This window comes from Cricetulus griseus, chromosome 3 (assembly GCF_003668045.3).
Source record: "Cricetulus griseus strain 17A/GY chromosome 3, alternate assembly CriGri-PICRH-1.0, whole genome shotgun sequence".
Classification (NCBI taxonomy): domain Eukaryota; kingdom Metazoa; phylum Chordata; class Mammalia; order Rodentia; family Cricetidae; genus Cricetulus; species Cricetulus griseus.
The window spans coordinates 132624465-132647702 of NC_048596.1; positions in this window are offsets into that span (position 1 = coordinate 132624465).

The window sequence follows — 23238 nt, forward strand, 5'->3', positions numbered from 1 at the left end:
ATGGGCTCTGCTGGCTCTCCAGTTTGTGAAGGCAGATCACAGGACCTTGCTACATATGAGCCAATAACTGTAATGCAATAAACCCTCCGATCATAAATAAGACACACAAATAATGATAGATTAGTGTATTGACAGACCCTGAGATTGATCCCATGACTTCTGGTTTCCTGGAAAACTGACTAATTCACAGCCAACAAAAAACATAGACACCTAAGAGCTGAACGGTTGGCTCCCAGGGTTCCACATTTTGTTCTGTTTGTAAACTGTGTGCTTGCTCTCTGAAGAGGCTTTTAAGCAATCTGCTCTCAATAAGTAAGGCATGAAAACCCCCCTTGCTCATCACATCCTTGGTTCAGCCTAATCTGCCAAAATACGGATGTGAAATGTTATCTCATTATCTAACTTGGCAACTCCCCAATTGAAGACAGGAAGTGTTCATTACTGTATAAGCTGTTTAGGATTTTTTGTGCTATTTGCCCATTTTTCAACTCTGTTATCTTTTTTTCTTGGCTCTCTTTAAAATGCGTATTTAAGTGTAATTAATTATTATTTTGAGAGAGAGAGAGAGAGACAGAGAGAGAGAGAGAGAGAATGTCTTCCACGTGCTTTAACCATTTACTCTTCACTCCATAGACATTCACTTATGTAAGCTATAAGGTGCAATCTCACCTTATCATTTGCTGCATAACCAATCAGTTGTCCTGCATGTTAAATATGAAACATCTCACACTAGTTCATGTATTGAATGCTTGGCCTGTAGCTAGTCACTGTTTTGGAAAGTGGTAGACACTTTAGGAGTTTGGGGTCTAGTTGGAAGACAAGTATGCCACTAAGGACAGACCTCTGAAGGCTAAACTAATGCTTCTGGTACTTTCTCTGAATTGAACTTGCATGCCTTCCCATGCTTCCCCATATCTGCCATACCCTACCCCACTGTAGGTAGAGGTTCTTGTCCTACCTGGTCCCATCACCAATTAACCCCAAATAAAGACACAAAGATTTATATTAATTTATAAAATGTTGGCCAATGGCTAGGGCTAGAGCATCTTACTTAATTATTAACCCATAACTATTGATCTATGTATTTTTTACATGGCCTTATATTACCAGATAATGCCTGGTGTATCCCATCTTCCTGGTCTCTACATGGCATCTCTCATGGCTTCCCTCTCTCTCTTTCCTCCTTCCTTTCCCCAGCCTTCTCCTGGTCTGGTAGCCCCACCCATCTTCCCTGCCTGGCTATTGGCCAATCAGTGTTTTATTCATCAACCAATAGGAGAAACATATATACAGAAGAACATTCCCCATCACCCCACATCACCTACCACGATGTACAGAAACCTTTCCTCTGAAACCCTGAACTTAGATGAACTCTTCCTCCTTTAAGTTGCTTTTATCTTAGGTATTGTGGTGGACTGGATGAGAATGGCCCGAATACATTCTTATGTTCGAATACTGGATCCATATTTGGTAGAACTGTTTGGGAAAGATTAGGAAGTGTGACTTTGTTGGAGGAGGTGTGTCACTGGGAGTGGGTCTTGAAGTTTCAAAAGCCCGCATCATTCCTAGTTACCTCTCTCTGCCTCGTGCCTGTGATCAAGAGGTGAGCTTTCGGTTGTTCCTTCTCCACCGTCACTCTAACCCTCTGAAACTGTAATCCAAATTAAATTTAAGCTCTCTTTTACAAGTTGCCTTGTTCCTGGTGTTTTATCATAGTGATAGAAAAGTAGCTAAGATGGGTATATTACCATAACAACAGGAAAAATACCTGGTGAAACCATTTCTACTGGGATCATAACAAAGCTCTACACTGTCCCAGGTTCCAACACATATGACTTCTTACCATAGAGTCACTTTGTGTATCTCCTGTGCCTCTGTCTCTCTCCATACAAATACCACCATCTCAATCGTGGCAGTATCCCATCAGAAATGCACAGCCCCCGCCTAATGCCATCTTCTCGTGGTGTCCTGACTCTGTGTTTGGATTTTGTTTGCTTGGTTTTTTGGTTGTTTTTTCCCCCAAACATTGTTGGCAGGGTTTCACACAGCATTGACAAATATCTGTGCTGGGGTAGGAGCAGCTGTGGTTGTACCAGCCATCCATCTTCATGATTGCAACACCTCATCCCATATGCTCCGAGCCCTCCATGATTTAAATACAGTTCACTCACTTCTCACTGTTCCCGCAGGATAACCACTGATCTTACTCTATATGCATTCTATAAGTACAGGCCAAATATACATTCACAAAATAATGAGGATTACAAATTGATTATTCAAGGAAAAAACAGAAGAGGACCTCAAACTTTTACTGAACATGGGAGCACATTTATAAAGTTATTCTACTACAAGACACCAGGCACATCATGGGCATTAGTATTCTGAGATTATAAAATGGCTCCATTTGCAGCGGAAAAAGATATAAAGCCAGGCCTCTGCTTCTCTTTGCGGCTCTCCCAAGCAGACATTCATTCTGGCATAATTGACATTTAAAAATATCCATTTCATCACCACTTTTCTTTCTAAGGAGGAATATGCTTTTCTTCAGGGACACTGGAGGGAAGGATGATGAGCACATTCACTTAAATGATGGGTTATCGTACTGCTGATAGTAGAAGTGCTTGGGAGGGGCCTTGGCTATCGCAACTGGTATAGCTCGTCTGTCGGTATTTCAGGACACATAAAATCCCACCAGGCTTTTTTGTAAGCCTGGAAGAAAAAAGAAGACCTTGTGTTTTAGAGGTATAAAGTGAACCATACCACAGCTCCTGCTGACTGGACTTCATTCTGGAAGACTTTAAGGCACCAATTTCACAGTGGAAAATTCCTGGAGGGTGGGAGGGATGTACTGGTTGCATGACCCAGGCTCCACAGCATTAGAATTTCACTATAATTCATGAGGTTCCATCCTTATTATTAAGGTCCCCCTTCACAAGCTGTCCCCTCTACAAGTTACAAACAAAACCATGCCCCTTTACAGAACCTGGACCCTAAATGCTCTAATGTTTTCAGAGCTGAGAAGGCTGATGCATCTCTTGATGTTAAAAGTGAAATGTGTGCATGACTCTTAGCACAAGATCAAATGAGATGTGAAAAATCCATGGAGAGCAAGGGGTAAATTCACACTGTATGCAAAAAATAGATGACAGAGAACAAGTTCAGAAACACTCAGCCAACACCCTTTAGAAGCCACACAGAAACACTGAAGTTCTGCCTTGTCCCCTAGAAAAACTCTGACTGCTCTACAACTCCAAACTGTTTATGAATATGCCACAGCCAAAAGTCACCACACAATCTATCCATGACATTTTGTGACAAAAACACATCCAAAGTGCTGCATAGGAATTCCTGCCTGTGTATACCACCAGCCATACGAGTAGTCCCTCAAACACAAGGAAGATGCTGAAAGTGAATAGACAGTCACCTCACTTTACAAACAAACAAACAACAACAACAACAAAACACTATTTATGACCCATGGACTTCTGCTACCCAGAACAAGCCAAAATCGTGCTTCTAAGAATAGCCTTGACTTCCAGAATCCCACTGTTGGCCTGGTTAGTCTTCCCTTCGTTTTAAGAACTGCTATACAGCTTCCCCATGGAGGACAACCAAAGTTTCCCTTTCCTAAACACCACAAGCCATCACCTCCCTATGAACGACATTGCACCTTTACTCTATCCTTGTTCCCTCTCATGAATCCAGCGGAAGCCATGGAGCTAAGCAGAGGCTCTGAAGGCTCTGGGTTAGGACACAGAGACCATGTATTGCTCAGCTTCCTGACCTTAACAACTTTCATCTTTGTTCCCTCCTATCCAAACACACCTCAACCCATTCATCCGGTTCCCCACAATCAGGCCCGCTGGTGCAGCTCTGGCGCAGGAAGATAAGCCAGTTGCCTTGCAATCCAGAATTCATCCTTCCACCTTCCCCTTTGCAGTCCTGCAGGTCCCACAGGGTGAGCAGATGGCAACCTAGAACCACCTTGCAGAAGAGGCCTTCTTCTGATCTAAATTAGATGTCTTGTGCTTGACTTCCTGGAATTTCACAATGGCTGACTTCTCAAAGCAGACTACAGGTTGAGTAACCCTTATGCAAAATTCTCAGGACTAGAAGTGCTTATGATTTCAGAGTGTTTAGACATGGGAATGTTCCATAGACTTTTTGCTTTGCATGTTATTGCTGTTTTGTTTGGGAGTTTTGTTTTTACTGTTTGTTTGCAATGCTATAGAGATTGACCCTGGAACTTTGCACATTCTTGTTTGAAAAGATAACTTGATTCAACATTTGGGACATCTAATTTTCAGACTGAGGACACTGAACCTATAGCAATTGTCTGTGTTGGATACTGACAGGTCTGCTGCTAATCTCAATCTTTAGTACATGGGACTCCCTGGGAGGATAAGAGTTCAGAGGAATACCGGTCTCAGAGAGAAAGGACAAAAGGGTTTGTGCATACTGCTATTGTCATGGGGTGGTAGACAGGACCAGTTCCAGGCAAAGTAAATGACAAGTGGTGAGCTCAGGGTCTGTCTACATCATGGCAGTCAAATCAAACACCAGCTTCAAAGATATGTGCTTAGGAGCACTGAACTGTACCCATGAATTTTCCTGGAGATGAACACAGCACTTTTCCATCTGCCATGGTGCAATATCCTTCTGCTGAGGCAATCCCAGTTTCCACATGACAGAAGCCAGAAGTAATTCCAAGCAAGACCACTTTTACTCCATGCAAGACCACTGGGCTCCATGCAAGACCTCCCCTGATTGCTTACCAAAAACGAGTGCCTTGATAATGTCCTGAAAACTCGCCTGGTGATCCAGTCTTCCTGGAATAAAGCAGAAGGAACAGAAAAAAAAAATGACTTCATTCCAGAAATGCAGTGATGCTTATATAGGGCTCTTCCATGCACACAAATTTAGATGAGAGGTTTTGAATCACCTGCAAAAGTGAACGAACGGGGTAATAGAAAGTACCCTACAAATAATTAAAATGTTTCTTTAGCCATTTCATTGCATAATTATTGCTTTAAGAAAAATGTGTTGGGCAAATAATGATGGCTTATGTACCATTCTAGAAGGAGAGACTACCTGCATATTAATGAAGCTCTTCAAAAACCTCATGAATATTCACTTTCTCACAACAAAGCTTGACCCCAATGGTTGTAGAACCCTTGTTCTATGACAGTTTTGGAGAAGGCCGGGGTCCAGGCAAGGTTTGAAGTTATTACAGGAAGAGAAAGGATGCCGCTCACTTTCTCTGTCAAGGGTCTCAGCCCTCCCTCCTGGCCATGATTAGGTAACCCAAAGAGGACCGGGCCCTCCTTCTCCCTTAAACAGAGACTCCTATACAAATGAAAACTGAGGAAGAAAGCCAACGAACTTGAGGGATTCAAGACCAGACCTTGGGTTGGAGAAGGAAAGAAAGAAGGGTTTATCTGCCCTCACAACCATATCTAATCCCCTTTTCCATATGCTACAGCTAAAGCAAGACGAAATGATAGAGGACTTCTTGTTTCTTTTCATTTTGTGTATACGTGGTGTGTGTGTGTGTGTGTGTGTGTGTGTGTGTGTGTGTGTGTGTGTGTGTGTATGTGTGTGTGTGTGTGCACCCATGCATGTGTGTAGCCATGTGTGTGCTCCTGCATGTGTGCCTGTGTGCATGCATATGTGTGTATGTGTGTGTATGTGTGTGTGTGTGGTATGGTGGGGGGAGCATTGTGCATGTATGTGAAGGTCAAAGGCCAACACCTATCATCTTCCTCAGTCACTCCTCTCCTTATTTTTTAAGACAGTCTCTCTGAACCCTGAGCTCACTAACTGGCTAGACTAACTAACCAGTGACCTCAGATTTCGTCCCATCTCTGCCATTCCAAAGCTGAGGCTGTTGCACCCAGATATTGACATGGGTGCCCAAGGGTCCAAACCCATGTTTACAGGTTACTCACTGAGCCATCTTGCTCAGCTCCTCTGCTCCCTTTCAGAAAGCCACCTCCTGAGGCCTTCCAAGGCAGAAAGCCCTGGGCAGAGGTTCATAGATACCTTCACTGTGTGGGCAATGTACCTTCACCTGCTGTGGGGCCTGAAGTCACAGGGGTGGCTTCATTCACCAGGAAGAAAGAAATGGGTCTTGTTCCTGGCCCAAGGAGACGATGGCTTCTACTCTGTGACCAAGGCCTGATCTGGATTTGCATTATCACATTTCCAACAGGTCCAGATGGTGACTCTCAGTTCTCTCAACAGACATTCTTCGGAGCAGGTCCTCCCAGGTTTGGAGAATTTCATCTGCCCCAACAAGGCCCGTGCAAATGCCTTATGACCAGAGAGAAATGACTAGAATCCTCTAGAAGACACTTAAGGGATCTGCAGACCCTTAACTTCTGTGCCCTCCCCAGGGTGGCAGGGGCCTGGTATTTACACGGCTGCAGGTCCTTCCCAAAGATCTGGTGCATATGCAGTGTTTGAATACCTTACAGATTCTGGCTCTCTGAAGAGGCCTCCTTATCACACCCAAGTGAGCACCACAGATGAGGCATTTCAACCACATACTCACTTCCCAAAGCGCAGTAAGTATGGACTGCACCCTTCCTATGTGGGCATCAACAAAGTCTGCATAGAATAGGCATTAATGTGGAGACGACGACCATCGAGCCTGCAGAGGTCAATCACTTGGCAAAGTGCTTAACAACAGCACAAGCATGAGGATCCAAGTCCCATCCCCAGAGCCCACATCAAAATAAAATAAAATAAAATAAAATAAACAACTGTGGTTTGTGCTTGTAATCTGAGCACTGGGGGGTGGAGCTAAGCAGATCCCTGGAATTCAATGGTCAGCTCCAGGCCAATGAGAGACCCTATCTCAAAAAGCATGGTGGATGTTACCTCTGGAACAGTCAAGGCTCCCCTGTGGCCTACACACACACAGATACACACACACACACACACACACACACACACACACACACACACACACACACACACACCAATGGGGATGTAGCAAGACAGAGAGAGAATAGAATATATACATATTAATAAACACATTAGGAAAACAAGGTGAAAGAAAAAAGAAAAGCTGCTTGAAAGGCACTTGGGAAGGTGAAACCAAACAGATCCCCAGAATAACCCTGGAGCCACACTCCATCACAGAGTCCCTGTTACACAGCACAGGCTTACCACCGTGCACCTCAAAATCAACTGATTATGGAGCTAGTGCAAAGAACACATGCTACAGTTCCCTAGGTAAAACACTTCGCTTGCATGCCAGGAAATGGTGCCCTTGCTCATCACTTGGTTAGGAGGTAGCTCTGTGGTTCCAAACTAGTCAACCAGTGCTGAGGTATGTATATGGCTTGTCCTTTGCAAGACTAGTTTTGGAGTCTGGTCTCTGCTGTGAGATAGTTAGAGATGGAAATTCATTCTGACCATGGTGTTTGGGGGGTGGAATGATCATCAGGATAGGACCCGCCATCTTGAGCACCCACAACTCACCCTGGCAAGCTTATCAGAGGAGGTAGAAAAATCTGAAAACACAAGAACCCTTGCTCTCTTGCTCATCACTTGAGGTTACACATGCACACGTGGGGCTGCTGACAGAAGGATGGCCATGCCAATATGCTGCTCTAGACTCTGTTCTTCCAGGACCAAGAGCCAAAATAAAGCTTCTTTTCCCCCAAAGTACCCATCGATTAGCGTAATAGAAAATGGTAATTGAGTGACAGAGACAGACGAGACAGAGAGAGAGAAAGAGAGAGAGCGCCTCCATCTTCTCTGGGAAGTCTGACTAGGAAATTTAGACTCCAGGCTGGAGAGATGGCTCAGTGGTTAAGAGCACTGATACCTCTTCCAAAGAACCTAGGTTCAATTCCCAGTACCCCCATGGAGGCTCACAACTGTCTGTAACTCTGGTTCTAGGGGACCTGACACCCTCACACATGTAGGAAGCTACACTCGGCCCACCATACAGGCTTCACTCCTTCCTATAAGCATGTGGCTCACCTTCCACTCTGGGCCACCTGGCATCATTCCAGTTCACTGTGTGTACTGGATCTAGTGTCTCCTGCCCCTGAGCAGAGGCACCTGGGAGAAGCCCAGAACCTGTCCAGGGACTCACTCCCCTGCCCTGGGAGAAGTGCTGCTGCCTCCTTCCCTAGAGAGCCTCTCTCCAGCGCTCCCTCTCCTGTGAGGTCCAGGACAAGGACAGAGTCTCATTCATCTGGAAGCAGCACATCCCCCATCTGCTCCACATAGAGTCCCCAAGAAAGCACAAAATCCTCCAGCTTGGAAACAGTGGTGTGTGTTATACCTTACGCAAATACTTTTCCGTGCGAGAAAGCAGGCCCACATCTGAACTCAATTTAGAACCGGGCTTTAAGCGTCTATTTATAGGCTCCATGCAGCCGTCCCTGGTGGATGTGGAGTCAAGGCTCCTGTCCACTCTGATGCAATTCATTTGCATTCTTTTCATGTTTATCTCCTCCGATTTCCCAGCAGCCTTTTAACTCAAATGCAAGGTCACCTACCACTTATACCCAGCACCACCACCAGTTTCGCCTGCCCTCTCCAGGACCTTCATGAGACCAGAGGAAGGCCCTTAAGGCCAGAAGGGTCAGTAGCTATCCCTCTAGTTAACTGGGTCACCAGGAAATTCCAGCTCTGGCCAGCGACTTCAAAGGACACAAGAAAGCAGTGTGCCTGCTACAGTTACCCGGGCTTCTCTTCACCTCTGGTGTGTCCAGCCGTTCCGACCATTCCCAAACACATTTTCCTCCCCCTCCGAAGGAGTCCAGCATGGTAGGCCTCCTTAGCCATTTGTGATCACACAGTGCCTGCTGCTCACCCTTCTATCACACAGCCATCTTCAGAATAATGCTCTAGTCTTCTGCAACCTCCAGGCTGGGAATTAAATCTGCGGATTGCCCCACAGGACCAAGACACTTTGCACTCCAGGAGATCTACCCACTCCTAGATTTTGGTTTTGGATGGAGGTGGGAGATGGTTGACCTTGCAGTTTGGCTTCCCCAGAAAGACATGCAAATTCAAGCCAAAGGATCCCTCCTTCCCCGTGCCTGCAATAGGATCCTCCAGGATACATGGTCTCCCAGAGCACCCTGCCTTAGGAACCACCATAGAAGCAATGGCACTCTGGGATATTGTCCTGTCTATGGCAGTAATTAGACATACAGTACATATCCAATGAACACCTTTCTGCTGCCTGATGCCACATGCCACCCCCAGGCCTGTTTTCTTACAGGAAATAACTTTTGTGATTTCTGGCATCAGTTTCAAGGACTCATTGACTTTCTCACAGGACGCTACTTCAACAGCCACCACTAGTCCTGTGTTTTTCAACATGCAAGTTTCTGGGAATACATTAGTCTGTGGTCAACACAGCCTTTGAAATGCTGTGTTTCCAGGCATTCCAGAAGCAAAACTTTTGCAGAGGGGAAGATTCAGAATTTGCTGATTACCTTTGAAGGCTTTTGGGAGGTGCCAGATCGTGTACACACACACACACACACACACACACACACACACACACACACACACAGAACCCCACCCCACTCCTGGAGGGGCAGCTCACTGAACCATCCATCCATGCACAGGAGTGGCACATTCGCATTAGAAGCATCCTTGAAATTCAAGGCGAAGCTTTACAGCTTCATAAAGTCCACGACCTAGAAGGATTAAGGAAACAGGAAGATGGAGATGTGAACACATCTAACTCACTGGGTAGATCTGAGTCCTCTGATCCTACCCAGGAACACTGGAGTCACCATTAGAGAGGCAGAGGACTGCTTGGGCTGCCTCTAACATCCTGCTGACCACAGAGCTATGTATTAACTTCCTTGTGCTAACAAGAAAACTCCACAGTGTAAGGGGCTAGGTGCCAGGCACACAGATCAGAGATGTCTGGAACTCTGTGCTTGGGATGGAGAATGAATACAATGTGAAGAGGGACAAAAACTATGCAGACATCTGGGAACAGGACCCTAGCCACACACTGTAGAGGCCCTGGGATGACTCAAAGAGTCCTTGGCATAAGAAATGGTCTAGGTCCAGAAGCATCAAAGATGGAGGCTTCCTCCTGCACCCCCACACCCATACCCTGATACTCACAGGACTGTTGGTTGGGTAACTTGCTTACCCTGGGGATGCCTCACTGAGAGAAGCAGGCTCTAGACAGGCTACAGAACAGTCTTTCTAGGACCTGGTACTCAAGACCCCATCCAAGCTGCCCTGAGAAGAATGCAACAAGATGGCTCATATCCTCATAGATGGGGCTGGACCCGCACACCACTCAGGATGGACCTTCTCAGGAGGGGAAAAGCGGTGTTCCCCAGACCATGGGCACGTGTTGTAGGACTAAGGGTGTGGACCTGTTGCTGATGTGATACACAAAGACTGGGCTCAGGTGGACAGAGCAAGTATCATCCAGGCAAAGAAAGAGAGAGGCTCAGAGGCACAACTCCAAGAGCTGATCATAGCAGTGTTTCTGTGAGCAAACAGAAGCTAAGCTCAGAGAGGGTCCCAGGTCCTCAGATCCAGTGGGAAGGAGATACATTACCAGAGGAAGACCAGGTACTGTTAATAAGTAAGATGTTCAAATTCTGAATAGCCACATCCCTAAGCTGGCTGCCAAGTAAATTCTTCAATGCTAATAACTCTATTTATAAAGACGAGAGTGTGTTATTTTCCTCCCGTGCAAGCTGCATCTTCAGAATAAAAAGCTCAAATCTCAAGACTCTTATTTGTGCAAATGTTTTGGGAACAAGCTGGATTTAACTTGAGTCTTTGATAATCACAAAGTTTCAAAAAACAACTGCTTGTTATAGCAGGTGCTTCCGACTGTTGCTATTGGAAAGACTTAAAAATAATGTGCAAACTGTCATCGTGAAAATGGCTACAAAGCCCCAGACTTGGAAGAATATCATTCAGTCTGGAGGTGGATGGGCCATGTCAACAGGTGACATTGAGCTACCAGCTGCTCATATCCTGCTCTAGATCTAAGAGCATAGTCTGGGTGGGAGAGGTCTTCACTGGTTCACACTAGTTCTTTCAAGGGTGACTGCTGGCTCTAGAGGAATCCCTGGCAGCCAACCTGCAGGAAGAGTTGAGGGTAGAGCTGTGGACTGTTTCAATCAGTTTGATACTCAGAAATGTGTCCTCAAACCACCAGCCTTCTAGGCTCAGAAATGCGCCAACAGGCGGAACTCAGGACCTTACTCTATGGCTTGCCCAGTGTTTGCTTCTGCTAGAGAATATTCCAAGACATTCTCAAATACAGTCACACAGTGTATAATGACATCTGGTCAGTGTGGCACCACATTAATGACAACAGACAGAGATTATACACCAAATGGCATCACAGAGTCCATGTGATGTAGTATGGGACATAAATGACAGTGGCCAGAGAGCATATGTCCAATGATGTCATAGTACCTCAGGGTAGATAGCATCAGTACAATGACAGCATGTCTCAGAACATGACCTGAGCAAGACACGACTGCAAATCCCAGCTATGACTTAACAGGTCTACTGGAACTAGTGATCACCTATCTGGGCTGTACGGTCTTCAGTAAGTCTGTCCATGTGCTGCCCATGCCATCACGGGGACAAAGCACAGTTCCCTTACCCTTCTTGGCAGGGCTGACTATTCCATAATCTCTGACATATTTTTCCAATGATTCTCCACATTAAACTCATCCTGTTTTCTGGAGTATCGCAAGAGGACAGTACAATACTGAGGGATTAAAAACTGGACCTTGGATGCCAAGACTGTGGATGTCACAGACCAGCAGTGATGCCAGTGGGAGGCCAGGATGAAAGGGAAAGGACAGCTTGCTGGCAGATCAGCTCAGCTGCATCCAACCTCAAGGTGCCCAGGACCAGGGAGGGCTCCCCAGCCTCCCCAGCCACCTCTGCTGGCTGCCCTTCTCACTGTCATTTTCTCCAAAGCAAATGAAGCTTCTATTTTTGCTGTGAGGAGCCTGATGCCTTCCAATTCCCAGGCATCCCCTGGAGGGAGGCTGGGATTTCGGTTTTTTTTATTCAGGCAGCTTGGGGACTGAAGGGAGGGCTGGGAAGAAGGCTGAGGGCCAAGTACAGCAGTGCCTTCTGGTCCATCAATGGAGGGACAGAACTCACTTGGGATGGGGACAGGGTGGCGATGCCTGTGGACAGGCTCCCATGTGACCTTAGTAGGGTACGGCCAGATGAAGTGCACCACCATCTGCTATGATTCCACTATGTTCCCCACAGTTTACCCATTGGAGATCTAACCCAAAGGCAAGTGTTGAGCTGCAGGACTTTTCAAAGGTATTTAGGTTAGGAGGCCTAAATTGATGCAGATATCAATGAGGTAGTTTACATGCCACAGGAGTGGGTTTCTGATGGACGATGAGCTTAGCCCTCTTCTCTTTCTCCTGCCTGTCCGTCTCCTTCTCTGCCTTTCCATTTTGACTTCTGCCATGGGTGATACAAGTCTAATTAGATGTGAGTACCTTCATATCATCTTTCCCAAACCGCAGAACTGAAAGCCATGGAAATCCAACCTGTGGTATTCTGTATAGCAGCAGCAAAAGGACAAAAATGCTTATACATAGACACAAACCTCTTACCCTTCCCAGCCCACTCACAGACTAGCAGATTAATTAGCTTATTCAAGACCACAGAGGAAATGCCAAACCTAGGATTTAATCCTGGCAGTGTGGCCCTGAAGTCTGCACTCTTAGCCCTGTGCCACATTGAGAGGAATAAAGGGAAAATACAGCTGCAATAGATAACTCAAACAATGGATCAGACCGACCACAAGAAAAGATGAAATGGGGCAAAGAGTAGGCCCAGTCATCTACAAAGAGAAAGTAGTTACAATTAATTATAAATACAGAAACATAAACATATGAAAGGTGCCATCTCAGTGGCAGGCAGAGAATAGAAATCAAGGTCTCATGCGGTTATCTTGGTTACTTTTCTATTGCTGTGTAGACACCACATCCAAGGCAATTCATAGAAGAAACAGTTTATTTGGGCTTACAGTATCAGAGGGTGAGTCCTTGACCATCATGGCAGGGAGCATGGCAGTAGGCAGGCAGCCATGGTGCTGGAGCAGTAGGTGAGAGCTTACTTCTTGAGCCACGGCAGGAGGCAAAGTGTATGTGAGGGTAGTCTTCATGTGGGCTTTTGAAACCTCATAGCCCACCCCTACTGACACATCTTCTCCAACAAGGCCACACCTCCTAATCCTTCCTAAATGGGTCCAGTAACTGAGGACCATGCATTCAAATATATAATCCTATGGAGGCCATTCTCATTCAAACCACCATGGGTAGAAAATACATTCAGACTAACAAATACTAAAAACATCTGAAATGCTGAGTGTTGTCAAGGAAAGGGCAGAGAGGAGACTCACGCACACTGGTGGCAATATTCCTTTTATATCCACCCACTCTGGAAAGCAATTTGGCTACTTCTAGTAAAATTTAAGATTCATATCCTCAATCCCACAGCAACTCCTTGTTAAAACACGCCTCACCAATCTGGCTCACGTTCACAAAGATACACACATAAATATCCATGACAGCCTTGTTTGTAACAGCCAGAAACTGGAAAGCAGCTGAACATCCATCAACAGGAGCCGACAAGCAGCACAAGGCAACACTGGCACAGCAAGCTCCAGCTATGACTCCTGTGGGGGAAGCTCCCCAGCAAAAGGTTAAGCAAAGAAGGCAATGACAGATTAAAAAACAAATGCTGTGACCTGGTATCATTTACAAAGTGCTTGCAGACAGCCTGTAAAGGCATATTTACAAACACGGTGTGTCACAAAAAAAGCAGCAAATGAAAGCAGTCGACCAATCTGCAGGAGACAGGAATATGGGAACAGAGAGAGGGCCCCCCTCTGGTTTCTCTGGTGCTTTACATATTTTTTGATAAACCCTTCAAAAGTGGGCTCCGTTCCTTTCCCCTAGGTGTCTGGACACAATATTGTCTTCCTAGTACAGAGAAGAAAGCAAGTGTGACAGTGTGAATAATGAGACCAGGAATACAGAGCATGATGCTTCCTGCTGACCCAGCCATCTAGGCCCATTCCAATATCCTACCATAAGCTACTCAAGATACTGCTTCATTACAGATCTTTACTGACAACACAAGTCAGAATCTTGGGCTGGCAAGAAGGCTCATCAGGTAAAGTTACCCCCTGTCAAGCTCTACAATGTGAGTTCAATTCCTGGGACCCACACTTTTAGGAGAAAACTAACTCCTCAAAGTTGTCTTCTGGCCTTTGGATATGTGCTGTGGTGTGCACATGTGTCACACACACACACACACACACACACACACACACACACACACAGAGTTCATCATCCAGTATGCCATCCAAAATTGACCTTGATTAAACGGCTACCTTTCTTTACTACCACCTAACAACACACTAAATAAATTCCAAGCTTGCGTCCCTTTTGGCAGAACACTCAGGCTGAAGGGACAGAGTTCGATACAGTTTTTTCCTGTTCTCCTTTGACCTTGACCAGTTGGGAAATGACACTGTGTTTTCTGTTTCTCATCACTCATCACCCTCCAGCTGGACCAAGAGAGGAGAAGTGAGAAATGCAAACACGAAGAAAAGCGTGCCCACCCTCAGTGCATGCACTTATGCAAGCACCTCAGGGGCACAGAGCTTCACTAGGCTGTGACCAGCCCAGTCCCTCCTTTTGCCTCCTCTCTCCTGAAGTGCCTACTGCCTCAAGCCTCCCAGTCACTGCCACCCCAGACTCAGATCTTCTAGATCTTAAAGGGCTGGGATGACAGATGACCTTACTCTATAGTGTTTGGGACCCAAGTCAAGCTGTCCTATATCCCAAGCAGATCTGTTTCTCCCACAGACAGCTGGAGGCAGGGTTACCTACCTCTGCTACCACGCTATGGCCACTCTTGAGCTCAGATCTTCATTGGAAATGGGACCCCAGAGCTCCCCCAGTGCCTCTCTGGCTTTTGGAACAATAATGTGCCTTGAGAGAACTCAACTCCCAGAGGCCACCTGGGAGCCTGAGGTTGGTTCCAGTAGGAGACTGGGAGCTCCGTGACTGTTGCAGTTAGCATGCATCACTGTGACACATCATGGATGAAAGTTTGCCTTGCCTCAGTTTCAGATGCTTGAGGACTTCCATTGCATCTGGACTGTGGAGCAGCAGTTATGCCGAAAGGGTACCACACAGGGAGCCATGAGACTCAAGGGGGAAGAAAGCAAAGGTATATGCCACCAACCTAACTTCCTCCCTGCTTCCAGAAGGTTCCACCTCCTCCCAGTAGTTTCACAGCCTGGGGACCAAGCTTTTGATGCTTTTTTTGGAGTCATTCCACATGGAAATTATAGCAGGGATCCTGGTCAGGAACAGTCTTAACCATTAAGTGGGGTAGGGGTTCCTAGGAACCTGTGCCACAGGCTTTTTGTGCGGCTCAAATGAAGTCCATGGAAAACACATATCTTGCTCTAAGGACATCAGAGTCATATAACCTAAAGATACCCCTGCCATGATGCTTGTCACCATCCCCACTATGTGCCCCATCAAGTCACCCTATCCCCAGCATCTGTAGTATCAAGCACCATGACTGGGTACTAAAGTCATAGCCTACCACCTTGCACCTTTGCACCCACAACTGCCAAAGACAACAGCTGTCCATGCCTCACACCAAGTGGGAGGATCTGAGCACTGTCTACTATACATTTAAAGAGGAAGCCAGCAGAGAAGACCATGTTCCTGAGGTGGCCCCAGGGTTTCTAGCATGGATAATCCAAAAGACAAAATCTGGCCCAGGAGTGGGGACCACAAGATGGCCTCAGTGCTTTGGATCGGTAGGTCCTGTGAATTGACTCCTGCCCCCACCCCTGTCCCGAGTGTGCTCTAGACCCACACACTCCCCAGCTGTGGGCCTCTCAGTGATCTGTCCCAGAGCCCTGGAACTTGTCTTTCACACACAGGCTGAAGGAGCTCAGCTGCTAGCAGAATTGATGTGTTAGTTACTCCCAGATTGCTGACCAAAAATCCTATATGAACAACGGAAGGGAGTCAGTGGCTGCCTGGCTCTGTAACTTTGGACTTGAGCCCAAGCTGCATAGCAAGGCTGCAGACACAGGTGAGGGAGGAGGCTGTCACCTCATGGCGGAAGTGAGGATACCTGTGCTGTAATGTCTCCTCTCCACTGTGGTCCTCCCTCATCCCAGTGCCATGATTCAATGGAATACCGTCCCCATTATTGCGTTTGTCTAGGAACACCCTCACAGACATACCCAGGGGTGTGTGAGACTAATATCCAGGTACTTCTCAATGCAATCGAGTTGACAATCAAGATTAATCATCACAGGCCAGGTAGCCCACCCAGAGAGTAACACAGTGATGACCTTTCTCACATCCTGTACCTTCAGAATCAAGGAGGGAAAAACTAACTTCTGAGTTTGGGTGAATTTTTTTTTCAGAATGCTGAGACTCTAGAAAACAATGCATTAAAGGAACTAAAGACACAGAAACTGCTATGCATGGCCACAAATTTCAGACTTCATGTTAGGCAGGACTCAGGTGGTGTATCCATATCACCACTAAAACCAATTACTCAACTGCTTCTAATGTGGGCTGAAGAAAAACAGCTCTCCTGGAATCCTCCAGGTTATCAGCCCCAGACTAGGAATGCTGACATATTTAGCTTCAAGGAATGAACAGCTACTGGGTTCTCAGTCTCAGAGGGAAACAGCAATTGGTGAACTACCCAGCCATATTGTATAAACCACTCTAATAAATCCTCTTTAAATATATGCTCATTCTATTGGTTCTGCTCTTCCAGAAAACCCTACCACAGAGAAGAAGCCAACACACAGATTCCACCTGTATGAATGGAGTCTTGTGTTACATTTTTTATTGTTACAAAGAGATAACAACAACCTAGAGCCATTGCCAAGTGTGACCCATTATCAAATCTCAATTTGCCTTCTAGAGAGGGCTGACACGAGTTTTGTGGACAGCCACACCAGGCTCCTGTAAGCTTAGGAGGAATGTATGCTCTCAGTACATCAGCAGGTATCTCTGAGTTTGTCATGGTCTCCAATACCTCTATCTTAGTTTTTCCCCATCATGATAATCGTTTTGGTTGGTTTGTGTCTGTCTTCATCAATTCTTTGTCCAATGATTAAGTTTTAATAAGACATGACTACTTTGAGGACTTTAGATATTTCTTCCATTGCAAAAATAGAAATATAGACAATGAGAACATATGAACCAGAACATAGGGGGATATATGAACCAACTCTAGGATGAGGTTAACACAGTAGAAGAGAGAGCACAGAGAAACAGGACCATGATCATAAGGTCAAGCCACAGATCAAACTTGCCTGAAACAACTAGATTTCTCAACTGCATGAGAAGAAAAGATCCTTGTCACTGTGAGATATGGTTTTATTATGGATGAGGGCCATCTCAGAGACACAGCATGACCTGGTCATCCAAAACACAGGAGTGCAAGATGAGTTAGAGTCCATGAAGTCCCCACACTCATATCAATATATTGGGCCATGCAGTTTAAAACAAACACAAAACTCTTTATTACCTTGATGGCGGGTCCACTTTTCCAGTCTTACACTGGAATTGAATCAGAAATTAAACTCAGTTGGAGCTCTCATACTGCCTGAGCCTAATGGTCAACCATAAATCTACTAAGCACTTTTTTGTCTACATGGAGTGGTTCCCATCTCTAAAAGACAGCTTGACCCTTACTCAGCATCTTGTGCTTGTGGGAAATCTTAAAGCAGCCTTCAGAAATAAATTTTCTTTTAATCAGCAGCACAAATAAACATTGTTCTTCTGATCAGCTGGCTCTGCCTGTGTGGGCTTGAACCCTCACCCTAGCCCCATTCAATAGATGATGATGCAAAGACTGAAAAAATGATAATAAAAAAAAACCTCATCTCTGACCTCCTCTGCCCAGCCCACTTAGGGCCCATGCACCTGAGGTCCTAGAAGCCCATAAGTTCCTTACAGTCACAGGCCAGGTCAAACTGACAATGTCAGAAGGCTCCAGACAGATCTCCTCACTCAGTCTCCCTGCCATGGGCCACAGGTGCCCCACAACCATCTGCTAACAACAAGATGGGTGGCCACTGGTGCATTCAGAGAGGGACTCTAGAGGGACAGGGGAGTTACATGAGACTCCTGCCAAGTATGGAAAACTACTCCAGATACTGCAACAGGCTGATAGAGACAAGAAGGGTTTTAAATAAAAGCTGGGTCTTACCCAAAAAGGGGCCCCTAGTTCCCTGACACATCACACCTAGAGAATCCACCCTATCTTGAAACTGGCTGGAGTGCTGTAAACCTGAGAGAGGCCACCAGTCCCTGACTGAGGTGGGCAGTGAGTGTCTTTGATGGACAAATCAAATGACAATGAAAGGACCATACCTCTGACCTCTGAATACACAGTGTCCCAAAGGAGACTAAATGACAATGTGACAAGAGCCCTGGAGAGCCATCAATGACAATGAAGAAGAGTAGGGACACAGAGGAATAGCCAGAGGAGACCTAGGAGGCAGGGCAGCTAGGGCCATGGCATCACTCTAGAGCAAAGGTATGGAGAACTAAGGGGTTTAGGCAGCAGGAAGGGTACCAGAGGCCCAGCCTGCAGGGGGTCCTGGGTAGGGTGGCAGGGAAGGATAGAAGGGCTGGCCAAAGTGTATCCTGGAAAGTGCTTCCCAGAGCCTAGCTAGCCCTATGTACCCTTGTAAGATGGCAGGTGGTAGTGACAGTGAGACATGGGCTATGCTGACACCGCAGAGAGCCCAGGGCCTCAGACCCGAAAGAGTTTAAAATCTCCAATGTCCCTGGACCAGCTGTACAGAGGCCGTTGGACTAATCAAATGCTTTCAGGACCATTAAGCAACTCTGGCTGCTCAAGATCCTTAATGGGTTTGGAAAAATACAGCCCAATTCCTAGTGCTAGGAAAGTTCCTTCACTTGTCTGCTGTGCTGCATGCTGTGCAAACTGAAGCTAGTGCCCATCCACCTGCAGCCCTGGGGGAGCGTGGCATGACTGTTCCATTCTGCAGGATCCAGCCCTGACCCACCATGGAAGGACATGCACCCTGCACCAGTGCACAGACAAGCATCCTCACAGTTGGGTCTGCCTCAGCTCACAAGCTATCAATAGCTTTTGTAAGGAAGATGGGGAAATGAACCTCCTTCATGGCTCCCTTGGGTGCCCTCCAAACAAGCTACAGGCCTGACAGCTGGACCCCAGGGAACTGTTTGTTCTTCCTTCTGCCTTTTCATAAAAAGCAGTGTGCCACTACCCTCCTGAGGGCAGCCAGCAGCAGCCCAGCTACCTATAGCCTTCATGCTCACAGCTCAAGTCAACACCCCCTTCTCTACCTCCAGAACACTTGAAGCAGAGAAAGTCCGCATTACAGATACTCAGCCACCTAAGCAAAGATGGCCCAGGCAGCATTCTACTTCAGTGAACTAATGGGCACTGCTTAAATCTCCCATGCTGCCACACAGCTAAAGCAAGCAGCTGTATGATATGAACAAATGAACTAGTGGTGGGGAGGTGGACATCAAAGCCATCCTTTGACAAGTGACAGTGGCATCACCCTTGAACGAGATAGAAGCTGGGAATAGAGGCAGAGGTTAACCTGGAATAGAGGAATAGATGGAGGTTAACCCACCTGCTCTGACACTCAACCACTCTTTGAGTAAGCCATAAGCCATCGCCATACCCCAGGGAGATAGGTCACTTTTTTCCCCTTGAGTGTTGTCTTTAGATAATATCTTAGTTCTCATCCTCAGAGTCACACATTTAGCCCCTAATGTGACAGAGCTGGGATTTGACCCAGGACCACCTGAACCCATAGGCCCAGCTAGTCTCACTGCCTCTAGGCAGGAGATGGGGAGGTGAGTGAGTCCAACTGCCCATCACCAACTCTTTGACAGTCTGTAGGTGGGGTCCTCGCTATGTGCACTGTTCAGTGTTTCTAAGCTAGGAAAAGTGAAAGGTTATATTCTGGGCATTCATGAGGCTGTAGTAGACACACACTGGAGACTGTGGGAAGGTTGTATGCTGGGCATGCATGAGGCTGTAGTAGACACACTGGAGACTGTGGGAAGGTTGTATTCTGGGCATGCATGAGGCTGTAGTAGACACACTGGAGACTGTGGGAAGGTTGTATTCTGGGCATGCATGAGGCTGTAGTAGACACACTGGAGACTGTGGGAAGGTTGTATTCTGGGCATGCATGAGGCTGTAGTAGACACACTGGAGACTGTGGGAAGGTTGTATTCTGGGCATGCATGAGGCTGTAGTAGACACACTGGAGACTGTGGGAAGGTTTATTCTGGGTATTCATGAGGCTGTAGTAGACACACTGGAGACTGTGGGAAGGTTGTATTCTGGGTATTCATGAGGCTGTAGTAGACACACACTGGAGACTGTGGGAAGGTTATATTCTGGGCATTCATGGGACTGTAGTAGACACACACTGGAGACTGTGCCTCATTCCACTGTGATTCGGACATTGGAGACAAATGACCAGTTGGATGAAACTCATTACCCCATTCTGAACAGACTTTTGATCAGTAAAATGTACCCACTTCCAATGCAGCAGGAGCTGGCCTTGAACTCCTGGGCTCAAGGGACACTCTTGTGCCAGCCTCTTGAGTGGCTGGGAGTTGCTCATGACACTGTATCTGGCCTACCAGGGAGTCTCAATATAGCCATCAAGGAACAAGTCCTCTCAGTCACATACTAATGGCTTCCCAGAGGAGAAGAAGGTGAGGAACAGAATATGATGGGCCTCATATGTGCCAAAGGGGATGATGAGAGAATCCAGGCTACACTCGCGTATTAACACAGGCACCCAAAGCCTAAAGCGGAAAAGCACATGAGCCCCATATCTCATAGAAAACACATCACAATGGATACGGTTTAGCGCATGAACATTAGAAAAGCTATTAATGCCACCAAATAATTTGTCAGGGGAAATGATGAACTCAACTGATGCAGAAACCATTTCATAAAATTGAAACATATGATGCATTCATAATTAAAGGGAGAAGAGAAAACCCTCACAAATTAGGACCGTGTTGTGATTTGCATATAAAAAGTCATGTGTTGGAGGAATGGTGTCCAGCCAGTGGCACTGCTGAGAGGAGATTGGTTGGGAAGAAACAAATTCCAGTCATGCTTAATCCATCATGAGTTCGCAGCTAGAGGGATGGGGTACTAGAAAGTGGGACTGGGGGTGTGCCTTTGCTTCCTCTCCCTTTGCTTCCTCACCACCATGAGTTAGTTAGCTTTGGGCCACCATCTACTCCCTACCTTATCTGGGCATTGCCCGAGTCCAAAGCAGTGGATGCAGTCAAACTTGGACTGACCTTTGTGGGACTGTGAGCACAAATAAACATTTCTTCCCTTTTTTTTTTTTGTCTCAGTTATTTTATCACAGGAATGGGACAGAGTCAGACAAAGACTTGCTTAAAACAACAGCAACTTCTGAGTGTGTGAGCTTGTCTGTTGGGAGGTGGGGAGGTGTGTGTGTGTGTGTGTGTGTGTGTGTGTGTGTGTGTGTGTGTGTGTGTGTGCTGGCCTAAGGATAACACCTCACGAAGGAGCCGATCCTTCTTTGAGACAAGTCCGTCATCATGCTGGTGCTCACTAATTGGGCTACAGCAGCTGGCCAGCGAGCCTCAGAGGTGGTCCTCTGCCCACTCCCCAGTGCTAGGAGCACACACATGTGTTGCCTCATTCAGCATCTTTACCGTCCTCATGCTTACAGGGCAAGCTCTTTACCAATGGAGCCCTCCTTGCAGCCCCAGAAGGAGATTTCCTTGGAAGAGTGAGGATCTACAGCCTTGTCACACACCATGCTTAACCCTTCCAGGGGACTACACAAGCCCAGGATTACTGTGTTGTTGTCTGTCCCATCATCCCTAACAAAAGAGAGAAGGAAGGAGAGGTCATTAAAGGACAAGGGCTGCTGTGGGTGGACATATCCAGCTGTCACTGCCTGCAGGAGACATGCTACTTGGTAAGACTGCAGAACAGAAGATGAAGACCCAAGCTCAACAACAATCAGAAAAGGTCACTTCCAGATGTCACTTGTTTAGGAGCAAAGAATAGATAGATACCTAGGCACTATTCTGATATAAGCATGCAAGAACTTTATAGGAAAGTATTTACTACCTTAATGAAGCACATAAAAGAAGATCCATTAAAGTAAGACCTTGGGCGTCACAGACATGCATAGATCTGGTGTGCTGTTTCCCTACTTTTTCAGAAAGGGGTCAGGACAGAGGTAGAGTCTGGGCCCCTTGTTGCCCATTGTCAGGGACAGTGGGGTAGCTGAACAGCTCGCCACAGGCTCAGCAAGAGGGGCACCGTCAAAGCTGAAGTTGTGCCAATCTGGTCAGTAAAATGGTACCTGTGTTTTAATGCACATTTCTCTTCTGTGAGAGATGGGATAAATTTTCTTAGACTCAAAAACTCAATTGCGTTTATTTCTCTGTACATTACCTGCTGGGATCTCTTGTTGGTTTTCTTTTGGGTTTTTGCCCCACCTCACCCCGGATTTACTAGCTGTGCTCTTTACTTGACTCGTCCATATTCTCTGACTTTGGATGTAACTAGCAAATATTTTCTGTGGTCTTATCAGCTGGGTTTTCCTTCTGCTTAACACATTTGTTCTCCATTTCTCCTAAAGCAGCTGCATGGATCCACCTCTTCTTGCCTTGCTTTTGGATTTTGGATCACGATTCTGCCTGACATAGAAGTGCAAGGTTTCCCCGAGCTTTCTTCTGGTTCTTGTGGTGACCACGTGCCTGGGCCACTGAAACATATTCTGGTGTAAGATGAAAGACATTGATTAAATATCTTTCTCCAGGTTCACTTATAGAACAGTCTCTCTGTTGTCTATGTGGGGATTTCACATGGTCCAGGATGGAGCTTTCTTACAGTGCATAATGTTGAAGCTTTTCTATTTTTCTATGCTCTGAAATGTTCTAAGTAGCAATGACATTATCTGGGCTATGAAGATAGAATAAAATTCCCTTGTTTAAAAGAAAGTAAGTTTAGAGACTTGTGTTTTATTTATTTTTTTGTTTTGTTTTCCACATGAAGATGGATTTAAACTGTGTCTCCTCAGGTCAGTCTAGATCAATTGTGTTTTCCTAGCACGAGTGTCTGTTCTCTCCGAGTCCCCTCACA